The sequence below is a fragment of the Eumetopias jubatus genome, unplaced genomic scaffold (assembly GCF_037043125.1).
Source record: "Eumetopias jubatus isolate StellerSeaLion01/CBP00866 unplaced genomic scaffold, mEumJub1_p1.0 scaffold_3, whole genome shotgun sequence".
NCBI classification, from domain to species: domain Eukaryota; kingdom Metazoa; phylum Chordata; class Mammalia; order Carnivora; family Otariidae; genus Eumetopias; species Eumetopias jubatus.
Window position 1 is genome coordinate 32,945,765 of NW_028274809.1, and position 18,141 is coordinate 32,963,905.

General features: G+C 37.8%; 1 protein-coding gene across 1 annotated transcript in view; it reads right to left on the bottom strand.

Moving 5' to 3' along the window:
* Positions 1–18,141, bottom strand: part of CYP20A1 (cytochrome P450 family 20 subfamily A member 1) — a 70,807-nt gene that overhangs the window by 37,942 nt on the left and 14,724 nt on the right. The gene's annotated exons all lie outside the window — the stretch shown is intronic.

An 18,141-nucleotide genomic window follows, 5' to 3' on the forward strand; every position in this document is an offset into this window, starting at 1 on the left:
AAGGAGAAGTTTTAATAATTCCATAGTATCAAGATTAATGAGTTGAACCAGTTAATATACTTTACTTTTTATTTTATTTTAAAAATTTTATTTATTCATTTGACAGAGAAAGAGAAAGCACAAGCAGGGGGAGCTACAGGCAGAGGGAGAGGGAGAAGCAGGCTTGCTGCTGAGCAGGGAGCCTGATGCGGGACTTAATCCCAGGACCCTGGGATCATAACCTGAGCTGAAGGCAGACACTTAACGACTGAGCCACCCAAGCACCACTGAACCAGTTAATATACTTTAAGGAAACTCTTTGAGATGGGTGAAGTATGAAGAAAACAGGAAGATAATGATTAAAACAGAACATAATTACATAATTTAAAAATTACTTTCATGTTATGAACAAAATAATCCCAGATACTTTAAATACTTAGAATTCTATGTTATTACTAAAGTTCACATAACTTTATATTAAAAGGTGAAAAAAGATTTTGGAAACAAACCATTAAAGTGAGGCTATTTCTTGGCAAAATTAGAAGAGCCAATTTAAGTTTGACTATAGATAACCATGTAAGTTCCAAATGTGTAAGGTAAATATTGGCAGTAAACAAGCTTTCTTGTAGAAAAAATAAAACATATTAATAGATATAAAACAAACCCTTAAGATTTCTTTGTCACACATCAAAGTTCTTTTGCTTCAGAAAACACTATTTTCCTTAATAAACATGGGATTTTATCTCAAAACTCTAGGAAAAGTATGTAACTTGCAACCATCTCAGATTCGAGCACAGAACTGGGAAACCCAACTGAGTGTTAAGTGTTCACCCACTAAGATACTAAAGTGCCAGACCTTACCTTCTTCATCACTCAGTCTATTTATTCCTGAATATCTAATCCTTTTTAAGTAAGTTGTCAGGCCAAACACCATGTGACAAAGCTACACACTCAGAATTTATGATCTTAGTGTTGAGCCATTTTTTTGAATTTATTCCAAGTATCACATGTCAATGCCAAGCCTTTACCTTGATCCTTACATTTAAAGGAGAATTTACTTTGGTATAAAGTGTGCATTCCATTGATTTATTTGTTCACTTAATTTTCAAAATGCTTACATTGTTGTCTCACACTTAAGTACATGTCTTTTTTCCACAGATTTGAAATGCCATTCATCATACACAGATTCCCATTAAGAACTTGGGATTTTTTCTGGACATTATCTATTTTGTTGACTACACATATGCCACTATCACAACTTTGAAAATTTATTGTTATGTTTATGCATCCTATTACATTCTTTTTTGTTTCTTCCAAATTTCTATTTAAATTCTAGTTAATTAACATATGGTGTAATATTGGTTTCAGGAATAGAATTTGGTGATTCATCACTTACATATAACACCCAGTGCTTATCATAACAAGTTCCCTCCTTAATACCTGTCACCTATTTAGCCCATCCCCCACCCACTTCCCTCCATCAACCCTCAGTTTGTTCTTTATTGCTAAGAGTCTCTTGGGGTGCCTGGGTTGCTCCGTTGGTTAAGCGTCTGACTCTTAAATTCGGCTCAGGTCATAACCTCAGGGTCGTGAGATCAATCCAAGTCAGGCTCCACGCTCAGTGGGAAGTCTGCTTCTCTCCCTCTCCTTCTCCTACTGCCCCTGCCCCCAGCTCATGCTCTCTCTTTTAAAAAGTCTCTTATGCTTTGCCTCTCGCCTCCTTCTCTTTTTCCACCCTTCCCACATGTTCATCTGTTTTGTTTCCTAAATTCCATGAGTGAAATCATATGGTATTTGTCTTTCTCTGATTTATTTCACTTAGAATAATACACTCTAGCTCCAACCATGTTGCTGCAAATGGCAAGATTTCATTTTTTAATGGCTTTGTAATATTCCAGTGTGTGTGTGTGTGTGTGTGTGTGTGTGTGTGTGTGTGTGTGTGTGTGTATACCACTTTTTTATCCATTCATCAGTTGATGGGCATTTCGGCTCTTTCCATAGTTTGGCTATCATTGATATTGCTGCTATAAGCGTCGGGATGCATGTACCCCTTCAAATCTTTGTTTTTATATCCTTTGGGTAAACACCTAGAAGTGTAATTGCTGGATCATAGGGTAGTTCTATTTTTAACTTTTTGAGGAACCTCCATATTGTTTTCCAGAATGACTGCACCAGTTTGCATTCCCACCAACAGTGTAAGAGGGTTCCCCTTTCTCCACATCCTCACCAACATGTTTTTTACTGTGTTGTTAATTTTAGCCATTCTGACAGGTATGAGGTGGTATCTCATTGTGGTTTTGATTTGTATTTCCTTTTTTTTATTTATTTTTTTAAAGATTTTTATTTATTTGACAGAGAGACAGTGAGAGAGGGAACACAAGCAGGGGGAGTGGGAGAAGGAGAAGCAGGCTTCCCACTGAGCAGGAAGCCCGACACAGGGCTCGATCCCAGGACCCCAGGATCATGACCTGAGCCAAAGGCAGACGCTTAACGACTGAGCCACCCAGGCGCCCCTTGATTTGTATTTCCTAATGATGAGTGATGTTGAGAATTTTTTCATGTGTCTGTTAGCCATCTGTATGTCTTCTTTGGAAAAATGTCTATTTATGTCTTCTGCCCACTTCTTAACTGGATTACTTGTTTTTTGGGTGTTGAGTTTGATGAGTTCGTTATTGATTTTGGATACTAACCCATTATCAGGTATGTCATTTGCAAATATTTTCTCCCATTCTATAGGCAGCCTTTTAGTTTTGATGAGTGTTTCCTTCGCTGCACAGAAGCTTTTTATCCTGATGAAGTCCCAATAGTTCATTTCTGCTTTTATTTCCCTTGCCTCCAACGGCATGTCTTATAGGAAGTTGGTACAGCCAAAGTTAAAGAGGTTGTTGCCTGTGTTCTCCTCTAGGATTTTTTTTTTTTTTAAGATTTTATTTATTTGACAGAGAGAGAAAGAGAGGGAACACAAGCAGAGGGAGTGGGAGAGGGAGAAGCAGGCTTTCCGCTGAGCAGAGACCTGATGCGGGGCTCAATCCCAGGACCCTGGGACCATGACCTGAGCCAAAGGCAGACGCTTAATGACTGAGCCACCCAGGCGCCCCTCCTCTAGGATTTTGATGGATTCCTGTCTCACAATTAGGTCTCTTATCCATTTTTAGTTTATTTTTGTGTATGGTGTAGGAAAGTGGTCCAGTTTCATTCTTCTGCATGTCGCTGTCCAGTTTTTCCAACACTATTTATTAAAGAGGCATTCTTTTTCCCATTGGATATTTTTTCCTGCTTTGCCAAAGATTAGTTCATGGGCGCCTGGGTAAATGGAACTGATTCCTTGCTTTTTTTCTGCTGCTTCACTATTGGTGTATAGAAATGCAACAGATTTCAGTACACTGATTTTGTATCTTGCAACTGCTGAATTCATGTATTAGTTCTAGCAATTTTTTGGTGGAGTTTTTCAGGTTTTCTCCAAACAGTAGGGAGTCATGTATCATGTCATCTGCAAATAGTGAAAATTTGACTTCTTCCTTACTGATCTGAATGCCTTTTATTTCTTTTTGTTGTCTGACTACTGAGGCTAAGACTTCCAGTACTAAAGTGAACAGTAATGGTGAGACTGGAAATCCCTGTATAGTTCCTGACCATAAAGGAAAAGCTCTCAGTTTTTCCCCACTGAGGATATTTGATGTGGGTCTTTCATATATGGCTTTTATGATGCTGAGGTATGTTCCATCCTTGTTGAGGGTTTTTATCAAGAATAGATGCTGTATTTGTCAAGTTTTTCTGCATCTACTGAAGGGATCATGTGGTTCTTATCCTTTCTTTCATTAATGTGGTGTATCACGTTGATTGATTCGCAAATACTGAACCACCCTAGCAGCCCAGGAATAAATCCCACTTGGTCGTGATGAATAATTCTTCTAATGTACTATTGGATTTTATTTGTTAGTATCTTGTTGAGAATTTTTGCATCCATGTTCATCAGGGATATTGGCCAGCAATTCTGCTTTTTACTGGGGTCTTTGTCTGGTTTTGGAATCAAAATAATGCTGGCCTCAGAATAAGTTTGGAAGTTTTCCTTCCATTTCTATTTTTTGAAAAAGTTTGAGAATAGGGTTTTTTTTTTTTTAAGATTTTATTTATTTGACAGAGAGAGACACAGTGAGAGAGTGAACACAAGCAGGGGGAGTGGGAGAGGGAGAAGCAGGCTTCCCACCAAGCAGGGAGCCTGATGTGGGACTCGATCCCAGGACCCTGGGACCACGACCTGAGATGAAGGCAGATCCTTAACGACTGAACCACCCCAGGCACCTGAGAAGAATAGGTTTTAACTCTTCTTTAAGTGTCTGGTAGAATTCCTCTGGGAAGCCATCTGGCCCTGGACTTTTGTTTGTTGGGAGATTTTTGATTACTGATTCAATTTCTCTGCTGGTTATGGGTCTACTCAAATTTTTTATTTGTTTCAGTTTTGGTAGTTCCAAATTACCCAGGTTTTGGCCTATAATTTTCCATAATATTCTCTTATGATTATTTGTATTTCTATGGTGTTGGTTGTGATCTCTTTCATTCATGATTTTTTATTTGGGTCCTTTCTCTCTCCTTTTTAATAAGTCTGGCTAGGGGGTTATCAATTTTATTAACTCTTTCAAAAAACCAACAGTTTTGTTGATCTGTTCTACTGGTTTTTTGATTTCTATATCATTGAATTTTGCTCTAATCTTTATTATTTCCCTTCTTCTGCTGGCTTTAGGTTTTATTTGCTGTTCCTTTTCTAGTTCCTTAAGGTGTAAGGGTAGGCTATATATTTGAGACTTTTCTTGTTTCTTGAGTTAGCTCTGTATTGCAATATACTTCCCTCTTTGGACTGCCTTTGTAGTATCCCAAAGGTTTCAGACTATCCTGTTTTCATTTTCATTTGCTTCCATGTATTTTTGTATTTCTTCTTTAATTTCTAATTAACCCATTCATTCTCCAGTAGGATGTTCTTTAATCTCCATGTATTTGTGGTCTTTCCAAATTTTTTCTTGTGGTTGACTTCAAGTTTCATAGCGTTGTGGTCTGAAAATATGCATGGTATGATCTCAATCTTTTTGTACTTCTTGAGGGCTGATTTGTGATCCAGTATGTGCTCTATTCTGGAGAATGTTCCACATGCACTCAAAAAGAATGCATATTCCACTTTAGGATGAAATGTTATGAATATATGTTAAGTCCATGTGGTCCAGTGTATCATTCAAAGCCATTTTTCCTTGTTGATTTTCTACTTAGATGATCTGTCCATTGATGTAAGTGGGGTGTTAAAGTCCCCTACTATTATTGTATTATTATCCAGATTGTATTTATTTGACAGAGAGAGAGAGAGAGAACACAAGTAAGAGGAGTGGCAGACAGAGGGAGAGGGAGAAGCAGGCTCCTCACTGAGCAAGGAGCCCGATGTGGGATCATGACCTGAACTGAAGGCAGACACTTAACTGACTGAGCCATCCAGGAGCCCCTATCAATGAGTTTGTTTGTAATTGATTTATATATTTGGGTGCTCCCAAGTTGGGGACATAAATATTTACAATTGTTAGATCTTCCTGATGGATAGACCCCTTAATTACCATATAATACCCTTCTCTATCTCTTGTTATAGTCTTTGGTTTAAAATCTACTTTGTCTGATATAAATATGGCTACTCTGGCTTTCTTTCAGCATCCAGTAGCATGATAGATGGTTCTCTATCTCCTCACTTTCAATCTGCAGATGTCTTTAGGTCTAAAATGAGTCTCCTATAGGCAGCATATAGATGAGTCTTTTTTTAAAATTCATTCTGATACCCTATGTCTTTTGATTGGAGCATTAGTCCTATTACAGAGTGATTACTGAAAGATATGAATTTAGCACCATCATGTTACCTGTAAGGTTGGTGTTTGTGGTGATATTCTCTGTTCATTTCTAGTCTTTGTTGCTTTTAGTCTTTTTCCCCCCAACTCAGAGTCCCCTTTAATATTTCTTGCAGGACTGGTGTAGTGCTTATGAACTCCTTTAGTTTTTTTTTTCCTCTGGGAAACTCTCTCTCCTTCTCTTCTGAATGATAGCCTTGCTGGAGAAAATAGTCTTGGCTGCATATTTTTCCCATTCATCATGTTGAATATATCATGTCACTTTTATCTGGCCTGCCAAGTTTCTGTGGACAGATCTGCTGTGAACCTGATCTGTCTTCCCTTAGAGGTTAAGGACTTTTTTTTCCCTTCCTGCTTTCAGGATTCTTTCCTTTGTCTGTGTATTTTATGAATTTGACTATGGTATGTCTTGGCGATGGCTGGCTTTTGTTGTATTTAATGGGAGTTCTCTGTGCTTCTTGGATTTCAACATCTGTTTCCTTCCTCAGATTAGGGAAGATTTCAGCTATAATTTCCCCAAATAAACCTTCTGCTTCTTCTTTCTCCTGGGACTCCTATGATACGAATGTTATTACACTTTAAGGAGTTGCTGAGTTCCCTAAGTCTACATTCGTGATCCAATACCTTTCTTTCCCTCTTTTTTTCAGCTTTGTTATTTTCCATAATTTTATCTTCCATACCACTAATTTGTTCCTCTGCTTCATCCATCCTTGTTGTCACTACGTTCAGTCAGTTTTGCATCCTGGTTATAGCATTTTCTATTTTGGCCTGACTAGTTTTTAGTTCTTTTATCTCTGCAGTAAGGGAGTCTCTAGTGTATTCTTAGCACTGCTAAGCCCACCAGGCATGCCCCTGGTAATGATGGCACAGGCCTCTGAATGTGAGACTCTGCGCTTCACTGTTTATAAAACTTGCAGTATTCAGCCCCTTTCTCTTTCCCAGTCAATGGTTTTGAGGAAAGAGTTTCTCTTGTGCAATTCCCTGCATGTGCTTTCACTTTCTCTCTGTCCTTTCTCTCTTGTTCCTCTCTCCATGATCAGGGCTCCCTCCACTTTGCAGCACCTGCAGCTCCTCCCTCCTTCAAACCAACTCTCCACAGCTCCTACCTTACATGATATGGTGGTTTTTTTCTACGTCCAGTTGTGCAGTTTTGCTGTCTCAGTCCTCAGATCAATTTCTTGGGTGTTCAAAATGATTTGGTATTTATCTAACTATGTTTGAGGGACAAGGCAAGCCTAGGGTCCCCTTACTCCTCTGCCATCTTAAGTCCTCCTACTATTCTCTTTCAAAATGTTCCAGAAGAGAGACTGACTTCCAGAATGGTAGAGTGAGGGCCTTAGTGATATTGCTCTCCCTCTAAAATAATGCACACAGGTGAACCTGGGTGGCTCAGTTGGTTAGGTGACTGCCTTCAGCTCAGGTCATGATCCTGGAGTGCCGGGATCGAGTCCCATATCAGGCTTCCTGCTCCGCAGGGAGTCTGCTTCTCCCTCTAACCCTCCCCTCTCTCATGCTCTCTCTCTCTCTCAAATAAATAAAAATCTTTAAAAAAAATAAATAAAATAAAATAATGCAAACACATGCAAACCAACCAAACATGTTGTAGCATGTTGGCAGTTAACCAAAACCCAGTGCCCACTGAGAAGTATCTATTCAACAGCAATTGAACCTTGGTAAAACAGTGGAGTCTGTGATGTTTTAACTCAAGGTTATTTCCAGCTCTCTTCTCTCCCCAGCTCAGTAGTAGCATGGTGGCCAAAAGCCAATAGCATTGCAGAAACCTGACATCTTTCGAGTGTTATTAAAAGCTTCATCACCACTGGTCACCAAAACGGTCACTGAAAATGGAGTAGAGAATCCCAAGACTCTCTCCTTCCCCAAAAGCAAGTAATGAGCTGGCTAAAGTTGTCAGCATCAGCTTCCAACAAACTCTATAATGCAGTAAAAAACTTACAACAGCCAGGGGAAAGCTTGGTGAAGAAAGAAGCTGCTACTTTGTGGCAAGTAAGCACTGTGGCATTTTAAACAACCTGCCTACCATCCCCAAATCCCAGACAGGCAGCAGCTGTGAGAATAGCAGTCCATATTCCTGGTGCAGAGTGCTAGGAAGAAATAAAGACATTATTCTCCAAGAATTGTAGTTATGAGTCTCAACCTGCCTGGCAGCTGCCTTCAAGGACTGCTACAAAGGCCTCCCTTTGTTTTGCACAACCCAACATTCCCAGAGTGTTCCCAAGACACGTTCTTGGGTGGCTTCTGCCAAAAATGTTTAAAGGCACAGGTATTGACCACAGCAGCTGGGGCAAGAAACAACACTTGGAACAAGCAATAAACAGGCCAAGAAGCCTGGAAAGGAAGAGATTAGGGTAAGAAATAAATGTGGTAATCTTTTGAAAGTTTCTCCATATACCAGGGAATTAAGAAAGCCACAGACATACCAAAGAGCAGGACACATGCTCAGAGAAGGCCTGAGAAGAATAAACTTTCACATATGACAGGTCTGTTGGCTCCAAAGAAGTAGGAAGTAAAAGCTAAGGTGAATGTATAAAAGGCCCAGATAAGTGTTAAAGGAAGGCCCAAAGGCAAAGCCAATCTACAAATAATAGAAGAGTATTTTTTCTTTTTACTTTTCTTTTGTCAAGTGTTTAAGGTAAATCTGTCAAAACACCAGCTGACCATTAATCTAACAAAACATGCTTCAGTGTCCACACACAAGAATACAGACCTTACAAAAACAGTTCAGAAAAGACATTTAAGCAAGCAGCAATATCCCACAACAAATAGCAAGAACAAACTCTGAGGACGATAAAGAATCTGATTTCAAGAGTTGCCATCCACAGCTGTGCCCCCTCCAACAGTCTGAATCTCAGTCCTGAGGACATGGGATCTTACTTGAGCCCTCTCAGCCCTAGAACTGATGACTGACTGCTCCTTATACCTGCTATTCCTTTATTCTTTAGAGTTCTCTTTACTTCTGACTAGCCAATCTCTCACTCTTCAATCCCATTATACTTAATTCTTTATATATATATATATATACACATATATATATTTAAAGATTTTATTTATTTATTTCTGAGAGAGAGAGCGAGCACAAGCAGGGGGAGTGGTAGGTAGAGGGAGAAGCAAGCAGAGGGAGAAGCAGACTCCCTGCTGAGCAGGGATCCTGATGTGGGACTTGATCCCAGGACCCCAGGATCATGACCTGAACTGAAGGCAGATGTTTAACCAACTGAGCCAGCCAGGCGTCCCAATAATTATATTAAACTTTCCCTATTTAAGTAATTATGTGCTTTCTCTCTCCTGATTGGACCCATAATGATAAAGACCTTTAGAAACACTAACCAAGTTTTTCTTGCGGAAGGTACTCCAGAGCCTAAAGACATTAAAAATATAACAATGTTTGGCAATAAAACAAGAAAAGAAAAGGTATTAGAATTGGAAAAGAAATAAAAACTGTCCATTAATCTCAGATACTAGGATAAACCATTAGAGTTAAGAAGGAAATCTAGCAAGGTTAATGACTACCAGGTCAATATGTAAAAATCAATTGTATATATCTGCAAAAAACAAAAAATGAAATTTAAAAACATTACCATTTATGATAGCATCAAAACCCCACTAAATATCTAGGAGTAAATTTAATTAAAGATGTACAAGACCTTTACACTGAAAAGTTAAAAAAATATATATTATTAAGAAAAACTAAAGACCAAAATAAGTGGAAGGGACACTTATAAGTTTCCATTATACATGAAGATAACTTTACATAAATCGAGTGACGTACACAATCACCTGGTTTATGATAAAGGTAACATTACAGCACAATAGAAGAAGGATGATTCTCAGAACAAGTCTCAAACAAAACTTAAATGAATTATCTTCATAACATTAGAATAAATAAAGATACCTTACATAGGACACAAATGCAGTAACCATAAAGGCAAAACAATAATAAGTTGAACTACACTAAAATTAGTATCTGTTCATCAAAACACAAGTTTAAGAGCATATAAAGCCAAGCCACAGAGGAAGATAATTAATATAGCCAATGAAGTTCTCAAATTTGGAAATTTTAAAAACCTCTTAAAAATAAAAAAAAAAAATAGAGAAAACCCCAAAGAAAAACAGGCAAAAGACCTGAAATAATGCTACATCAAAGTGAATATCCAACAAATGAAAAGATTGTTCATTTTTATTAGCCATCAGGAAAATACAAATTAAAATCATAGTGAGAAACCTTTATACATCTATCACTGTACATAGATGTATGTACATCTGCATCAGTGAAGATGCAGAAAAAGTGGAACTCTTACACACTGCTGTTAGACTGTAAATGGTAAAACCACTCTGAAAACCTATCTGGAGGCATCTTTTTTTTTTTTTTTTTAAAGATTTATTTATTTATTTTAGAGAGTGAGCAAGCACACACGTGCACGGGTGTTGGGGGGACAGAGGGAGAGGGAGAGAGAGAATCCCAAACAGACTCCCTGCTGAACATACAGCCTAACGTGGGGCTCAATCCCACAACCCACGATATCACAACCCCAGCAGAAACCAAGAGTCAGATGCTCAACCAACTGAGCCACTCAGGCACCCCAGAAGCATCTTCTAATGTATGAATTCATTTAATCCTTAATACTATGAGACAAGAAACCATTTTTTTTTAAAGATTTTATTTATTCATGAGAGACAGAGAGAGAGAGAGAAGCAGGTTCCCAAGGAACAGGGAGCCCGATGTGGGACTTGATCCCAGGACCCTGGGATCATGACCTGAGCTGAAGGCAGACGCTTAACCGACTGAGCCACTGAGGCACCCAACAAGTAATCATTATTATCCTCATTTTACAAATGAGGAAATGTGTCAGAAAAAAAATAAGATGCCCAAGGCTACACAACAAAAATCACAGAATTCCTATTCTATCCAGGCTGTCTGATGAAGAGCCCGTGCTGTCAACCACTATGCCTCTATGTATGTAAAAAAGGTAAGAAAATATATCCATAGAGTAACCAACTATGTTCTTGTTAGGTAAGAGGGAAACTAAAACCACAAGACTGGTGAAATTCAAAAACAGAAAGTGTGGGGTACTTTCTGTGGTTCAGTGGGTTAAGTGTCGGACTCCTGCTTTTGGCTCAGGTCATGATATCAGGGTGGTGAGAGTGAGCCCAGCATCGGGCTCTGCACTCAGTGGGGAGTCTGCTTAAGATTCTGTCTCTCCCTGTCCCTCCCCAAAGGTGCACACTCTCTCTCTCAAATAAATAAATCTTTAAAAAAAAAAAATAGAGGAATGCCTGGGTGGCTCAGTTGGTTAAGCATCTGACTTTAGCTCGGTCATGATCTTGGGGTCCTGGGACTAAGCCCAGAGTTGGGCTCCATGCTCAGTGGGGAGTCTGCTTGTCCCCTCTCCCTCTACCCCTTCCCCTGCTCATGCTCTTTCTCTCTCAAATAAATTTTTTTTTTTTAGATTTTTTTATTTTTTGACAGAGAGAGAGACAGTGAGAGAGGGAACACAAGCAGGGGGAGTGGGAGAACCAGGCTTCCTCCTGAGCAGGGAGCCCGATGTGGGACTCGATCCCAGGACCCTGGGATCATGACCTGAGCTGAAGGCAGATGCTTAATAACTGAGCCACCCAGGTGCCCTAAATAAATAAAATCTCAAATAAAAGAAGAAGGTTTTCTGAGATTAAGGGTCAGAATGTGGGCCAAGAGTACCTTTAGTAGTAAGAGAAATACAAAGTGGTAAAAAGTTTGCTGTCAGAAACTCAAGAGTTTGAGACTGGTTCCAACATCTAACAAAAGGAATGCTTTTATGTAGTATCACTTTAAATTTTATTAACTATTTATATAAACTATTATATAGTAATTAGTTAATAATTCACTTTAACTAATAATTAGCTAAATAATTGGCTTGTAGATGTATCACTCCATTCTCTGCCTTCATGTTTAGGAGGTCTGTGTGTGTGTGTTTCTGTGTGTGTGTCCGTCCTCTTTTTGTAAGGACACAGTTATATTGGACTGAGGCCCACCCTAATGAATTCATTTTAACTTGATCATCTGTAAATACCCCATTGCCCAAGAAGGTCACATTCACATGTACTGGGGTTAAGATTGTAAGTCACTTTATATAAACTATTAACTAATTATTTAGTTAAAGACCCAGTACTTGATAACCACTAGACATTAACCTTCTTGAGGGCAGCTCTTTATACTGGTAATCTTAGCACCTAGCAGTATCTGGCAAATCTTAGGTGCTCAATAAATATTTAGTGAATATAACCAACTCTCTTTTTCAAAATGACTGTCCTGTCTCTACTACAAAGAATAAGTTATGTTTCTGACAGAGAGTAAGAACTCTCTCAAAAGTTATTAGATACTGGGGTGCTTGGGTGGCTCAGTCAGTTAAGCCTCTGCCTTCAGCTCGGGTCACAATCCCAGAGTCCTGGGATCGAGTCCCGCATTGGGCTCCCTGCTCAGCAGGGAGTCTGCTTCTCCCCCGCCCCTCACCCCACTCGTTTTCTCACTCTCTCTCTCAAATGAATAAATTAAAAAATCTTTAAAAAAAGTTATCAGATACTTCTTTAAACATTCAATTGTCTTACTAGTAATGTATGTCATGACCATATATGTAAAGTCACTGAACATCAGATCTTTCACTTTATAAAATTTGGCTTTTTACAACGAACAGTTTTTGATTTTTCAAAAAGAAAAAAGAATCTGATGAAAAATATTGAACAATGCAGTAACACCAGCAGGAAACGTAATTCTCCCCAAATCAATTACTGCATATTAACAGCTTCCAGAAGAATCAAAGAAACCAAACATATAGTCCTAAAAAGTCCATGAATAAAAGGCTTTGTTCTTAGAGAAAATTCAATAAACTGAGTTTTGGTTTTAATTATTCAATGGATTACTAAGCATTCCTAATGAAAATTCAAATATTCAGACTATCACTGACAGGTGAGTAGTTCATAGTTTTTTTGAATTGTACAGTAATAAAGGTCAATGGAAAAGAAAATCAAATAATATAAATGAAAATATAGAAATTAATTTAAATCACCCTAAATTCAACGCAGATGAAGATAACTACTTACATTTTTGTATATAGCTTTTCATTAGTTTTTCTATACGTACATATATCCATCTATATGTGTGCATATATGTGTGTATATAGATCTACTTTGGAAAATGTAATGATACTATACAAACTGTTTTGTATGCTGGTTTTTTCACTTGCCATTATGTTAAGGGTTGAAATTTATCCCCCAAAACGGTCTTATAGTCTTAACCTCCAGTACATGTGACTGTGACCTTTTTGGGCAATGGGTCTTTACAGATGATCAAGTTAAAATGAATCCATTAGGGTGGGCCTTAGTCCAGTATGACTGTGTCCTTACAAAAAGGGGACGGACACACACACACAGAAACACACACACACACAGACCTCCTTCTAAACATGAAGGCAGAGAATGGAGTGATACATCTACAAGCCAAGGAACACCAAAGATTGCCAGCAAACCAAAGAAGAGGCATGGAACAGATTTTCCCTCACAGCCCTCAGAAGGAACCAACCCTGCTGACACCTTGATCTTGGATTTCTAGCCTCCAGAACTGTGAGACAATAAATTCCTCTTGTTTAAGCCACCAAGTTTGGGATACTTAGTTATGACAGCCCCAGCAAACTAATAAAACATCTTAAAATCATCCCCCTATATTACTAATTAATAAATAAATGTCTCTGCCATCTTTTTAATGTCTTTATTCCAATGCATTTTATGGATTCACTATCATTTAAATAATCCTCTACTACTGGACATTTAAGTATTTTCCAATTTCTGCTAATAAATAATGCTTCAGTAGACACCTTTGTACATACATGTATTTCCAACTGGCTTCCCTTAGATATGAAATTGCTGAGTTAAAGAGTAGTCATTTTTTAAGCTTTTGATATATATTGCCACGCTGCCCTGCAGAAAGCACTTATCAATTTATAGTCTTATCAGCAATATCAAAGTGCCCATTTCCCATACCTCTGATAGCACCAGCTATTGTCATTTAAAAAAACTTCTGTCAGCCTAACATGTAAAAAATATCTCAACATTGCTTTAATTGGATTATTCTGTTAATTATTGGTAAGGTTTAGACAAGCTTCAAATATTTAAAGGCCATTTACATGTTTTCTTCAATGAACTGCATGTTCACTTCTTTAGCCATTTTTCTTCTGGAGCTTATATTTCTTAATAGTGTATAAAAGCTTTTATACACAGCTGGTTTTTAAATGAAATCCAGGGTGTACCTTTCCTCAGTTTTGAGTGATAGGTAGTCAGTTTTCTGGTGAGGCTTCTTATATGAGACATTACACATTGAAGAAAAAAACAGCTATAGATGGTATTTCTGAACACCAAATTTGGGACCCAAATGGTATCCTCAAACCTATTAGGACAATGTGTTACTTATCAGAAATTTGAATTGTGACTATCTCCCCACAGTATCAGATCACTGCTGATTATATAACTAACAGATTAAGTGCTGGTAAAGTCTTTTTTCTTTTTTCCTTTCTCTTTCAGCCACAAAAATTTTGTTATGAATACTGTCCCTTGTATCACATTACTGTATAGTGATTTGCCCATGGCTTCATCTACTTGTTTGCACTGTCCTCTGTTAAAACAATGCAAATATTCAAAAGACTTATGCAGGATTTTTCTCTAGGCACATATCTAGTACATTCGCTAGAGGATTATGTGAATCTCTTCTAATTTGTGAATCTTGACCAGTTTATAGTTGGTGAAAATTCTAACTACCTGTTGATGAGCTTCATTTGATAGTTTAGTGTTACATACTGACTTATTACTGCTGATAATGTCTAATTCTGTGATAAATCCTTTCATTCCTAATAGACTGCTTTTTTTAGACAATCCCTTCCAATTTTTTCATGTGTGGCAGATGTGCATTTACATGTACGACAGAACTACCCAGTGGCTGAATGACAAGAATGTGTCTATGCTAGACTATTCTTTCACCAACTATATTTATATGATACATAAGCTGTAAAGACTATGATATATATATCTTTGATATACAAACTGTAAAGACCTGAAAAATGTATACTATCAATCTTATCATGTGTCATGGATAAGGATACAATATAATTTAGACTTCTTCAGAATGTTCATATTAAAATACCAAGCCAATTTCAACTAACATAAAATTAATTATATTACAGAAAAATAAGGCTTGAGATAAAAGTACACCTGGAGGCAGACTTACAATTCAACAGATAAGATTTTAGAGTTTATATCAGCTGTTCAGAAAGAATACAAACTTTCTCTTTGAAAAAAATCTTTAGGTAATTTTTTTTAAAAGATTTTATTTATTTATTTGACAGAGAGAGACAAAGCGAGAGAGGGAACACAAGCAGAGGGAGGGGCAGAGGGAGAAGCAGGTTTCCTGCTGAGCAGGGAGCCGGATGCAGGGCTTGATCCCAGGACCCTGGGATCATGACCTGAGCCAAAGGCAGACGCTTAATGACTGAGCCACCCAGGTGCCCCTAGGTAATTATTGTGAACTTATCAGAACTTCTGAGAAGCAAATGATTTTCAATTCCCACCTTACACTAGGGTATTATTGTGACCACAAGCTTAAAAAAGATTTTGAAAAAAGAAAGGAAAAAAACTAGCTAAGCAAAACTACATACCAGGGTAGCAGAACCGAGCTAGAGAAACAATGTGCCAGACTGGGATGGTATCCTGGTCCTACTCTTTACTAGCTATATGACCCTGGACTAGTTAATTTAACCACCTGTTAAAAGGGGCAAATAACAATACCTACTCACAAATTGTTGTGAGGCTTAAATGAGTCCATACAAGCTATTAAACCAACAAACTCAGTAATTTTCACTATTAACTATTACTAAGCTGTCAATTAAGAGGATTATGGACAATAGTCCTAAATCCTAAAATCCAGAAATACTTGTTAAATCAGAATTTTTCCCAGAAGTAACAGGAGAATATGGGGTTTCAGTATAGAGAAGAGAGAAGTTACACTCACAGAGTTAAAGTGGAGGTTTACACACAGCCCTGGAGCAGAGAGGGCCAGGACAGGAAGGAGCGAGAAGTCTTAGGATAAGTTTTGAGAGGATTAGAGAAGAATCAGAACACAGAACTCAGATCTGAACAAAAAACCAAAAAAAGGCAAAAAGTTTATTATGTCAATATGAAGGGTACAACTTATTTTGGGGTGGTAACTCTGGTAACAACACTATTCTCTCAAAGAAAACTCTCGGTAGGGAGGAGGAAGGTGCTCTGAGAGCAGCACTATTCAATCATGTTCTTCCTGATTCAACATTTAGCTGGTATTTCTGACTAATGCCTAAGCTAAGTAACTGGCTTGTACTATGGAGTTGACAATATAAACCTGAAACACATTTCTTACATTTGGACCCAATCTATGAACTAAAACTTAAAAATATGATGGCAAGAAACGTGAAAATTGGGAAATAATTTTCTATCTTGATTTGCCTTTAATTGGGCAGGAGGAGAAAAATCTGGAATACAGAGCAACAACACAAAAGAGTGAAAGCTTCGGAAATAGAGCCTATGATAAAAGATTAAAAAGTTAGACTTACTTAGTTTGATGCGGAGAAGAAAGAATAATTAAGGCTCTTAACAGTAAATTTTACTAAAAAGAAAAAGGTTATTTCTATCAATGAAAGCAAAAGAGAAATGGGCAAAACTCCTTGGAGATACACAATTAAATACAAAAAGATGCTGTTTACTGACAAATGTTAGGTGTTTAAACAGAACAGAAAGGAAGATTCTGACTGGTGAATGCTTAGAGAAAGGCAACATAACTGTTTCCAGGGAGGACAATGTGGGATGACAGAAGAGCCGTGACAACCCAAGCAGGCAACCTGACAGGCTTAGAGACCATGATGTGAACACAGCCAACACCGAACCTTGAGACACCAAACAGGAACGAGAACAATGAGAGGGTGGGGATTTGGTATACAAGTCTCCTGAGGGCCCTGAAGAAATAGGAACTGGAAGGAGAGAGACTAATCAATATCCAGCCATGGTTAAAGGCCTTGTTTGGTCTGTTTTTAGGAGGAAAACTGTCCAGAGAGGAGCCAATGTGTTAATTAATGCTTCCAGTAAACTCAGCAAGCCAGTCTCAAGTCTTGAATAGGAAGTGTGAGTTTCAATTAAAACTCTGATAGGAAAAAATGGCATTAAGCATTTATCAAATGTTACTTTTAAAAAGTGGCTAAGAGTCAATAATACATTCTCTTAACAACTATCAGGTATTCTATAACTCAAAAAAGTTATACTGCTAGGCCATTTAAAAAGCATGTCCTCACTGATCTGTGTGGAATTTGCTTTAAAATAATCCAGAGAGAAGATAAGGGAGGTAAGTAGGGGCAGAGATAAAGTAAGATTGAGTCTAATTTGATAACTATTAAAATTTGGTGATAAGGACATGGATGGTTGTTACACTATTCTACACTTATTCCTTTAAATTTTCCATGATTTTAAAAGTGATTTACTTTATGTAATGCAAGAATAGGTGGGGTGTGTTTGTGCTCTTGGGAGTGAATGTGGATTTAAACTCTACAGAACAGAAAAGACTTCTATACAACCCTCCAAAGGAGACAGATATAGGTCCATCAACTATAAAAACCCGATCTTGGGGTCAGGAGTTCAAGCCCCATGTTGGGCACAGAGCTTACTCAAACAAACAAACAAACAAAAACAACTCACATAAAAGAGGGAATGCATTATGAAAGCTGGAAACATTAAAAAGGAAGTGTTTCAGAGAAGCAGGAAAAACATAAGGAGAAATGTTAAGAGAACAGAATTGGGGAGGAGGATGAACAGCAAACAAATGGTTGGAAAATCTACTTCTCAAGCAAAAAAAAAAAAAAAAAAAAGGAGAGGTATTTCTTGAGTAGCTACTGTGTCCTAAGACCTGTTGTTAGGTATTTTACATCATTGTCTCATATAATCCCCACAGCAAATTTGTAATGTAGATGTTACTGAGATGAGGAAATGAAAGCTCACAAAGGCTAAGTAACACACAGTCATGCAGATACTAAATGGCAGAAGCAAGATTCAAAGCTTCGTGCCCAAGCGTAATCTTCATACTATAAAGTAATGCTATTTCCAGTGAACTTCATTAAACATACAACAAAATAAATAACTTCACGTGAGGCACATACATTAGGAAAAAGTAGATGGAAAACACAATCGAAGAAGGGAGAGAGAGAAAAAAATCAATTTAATTTTGTCATGT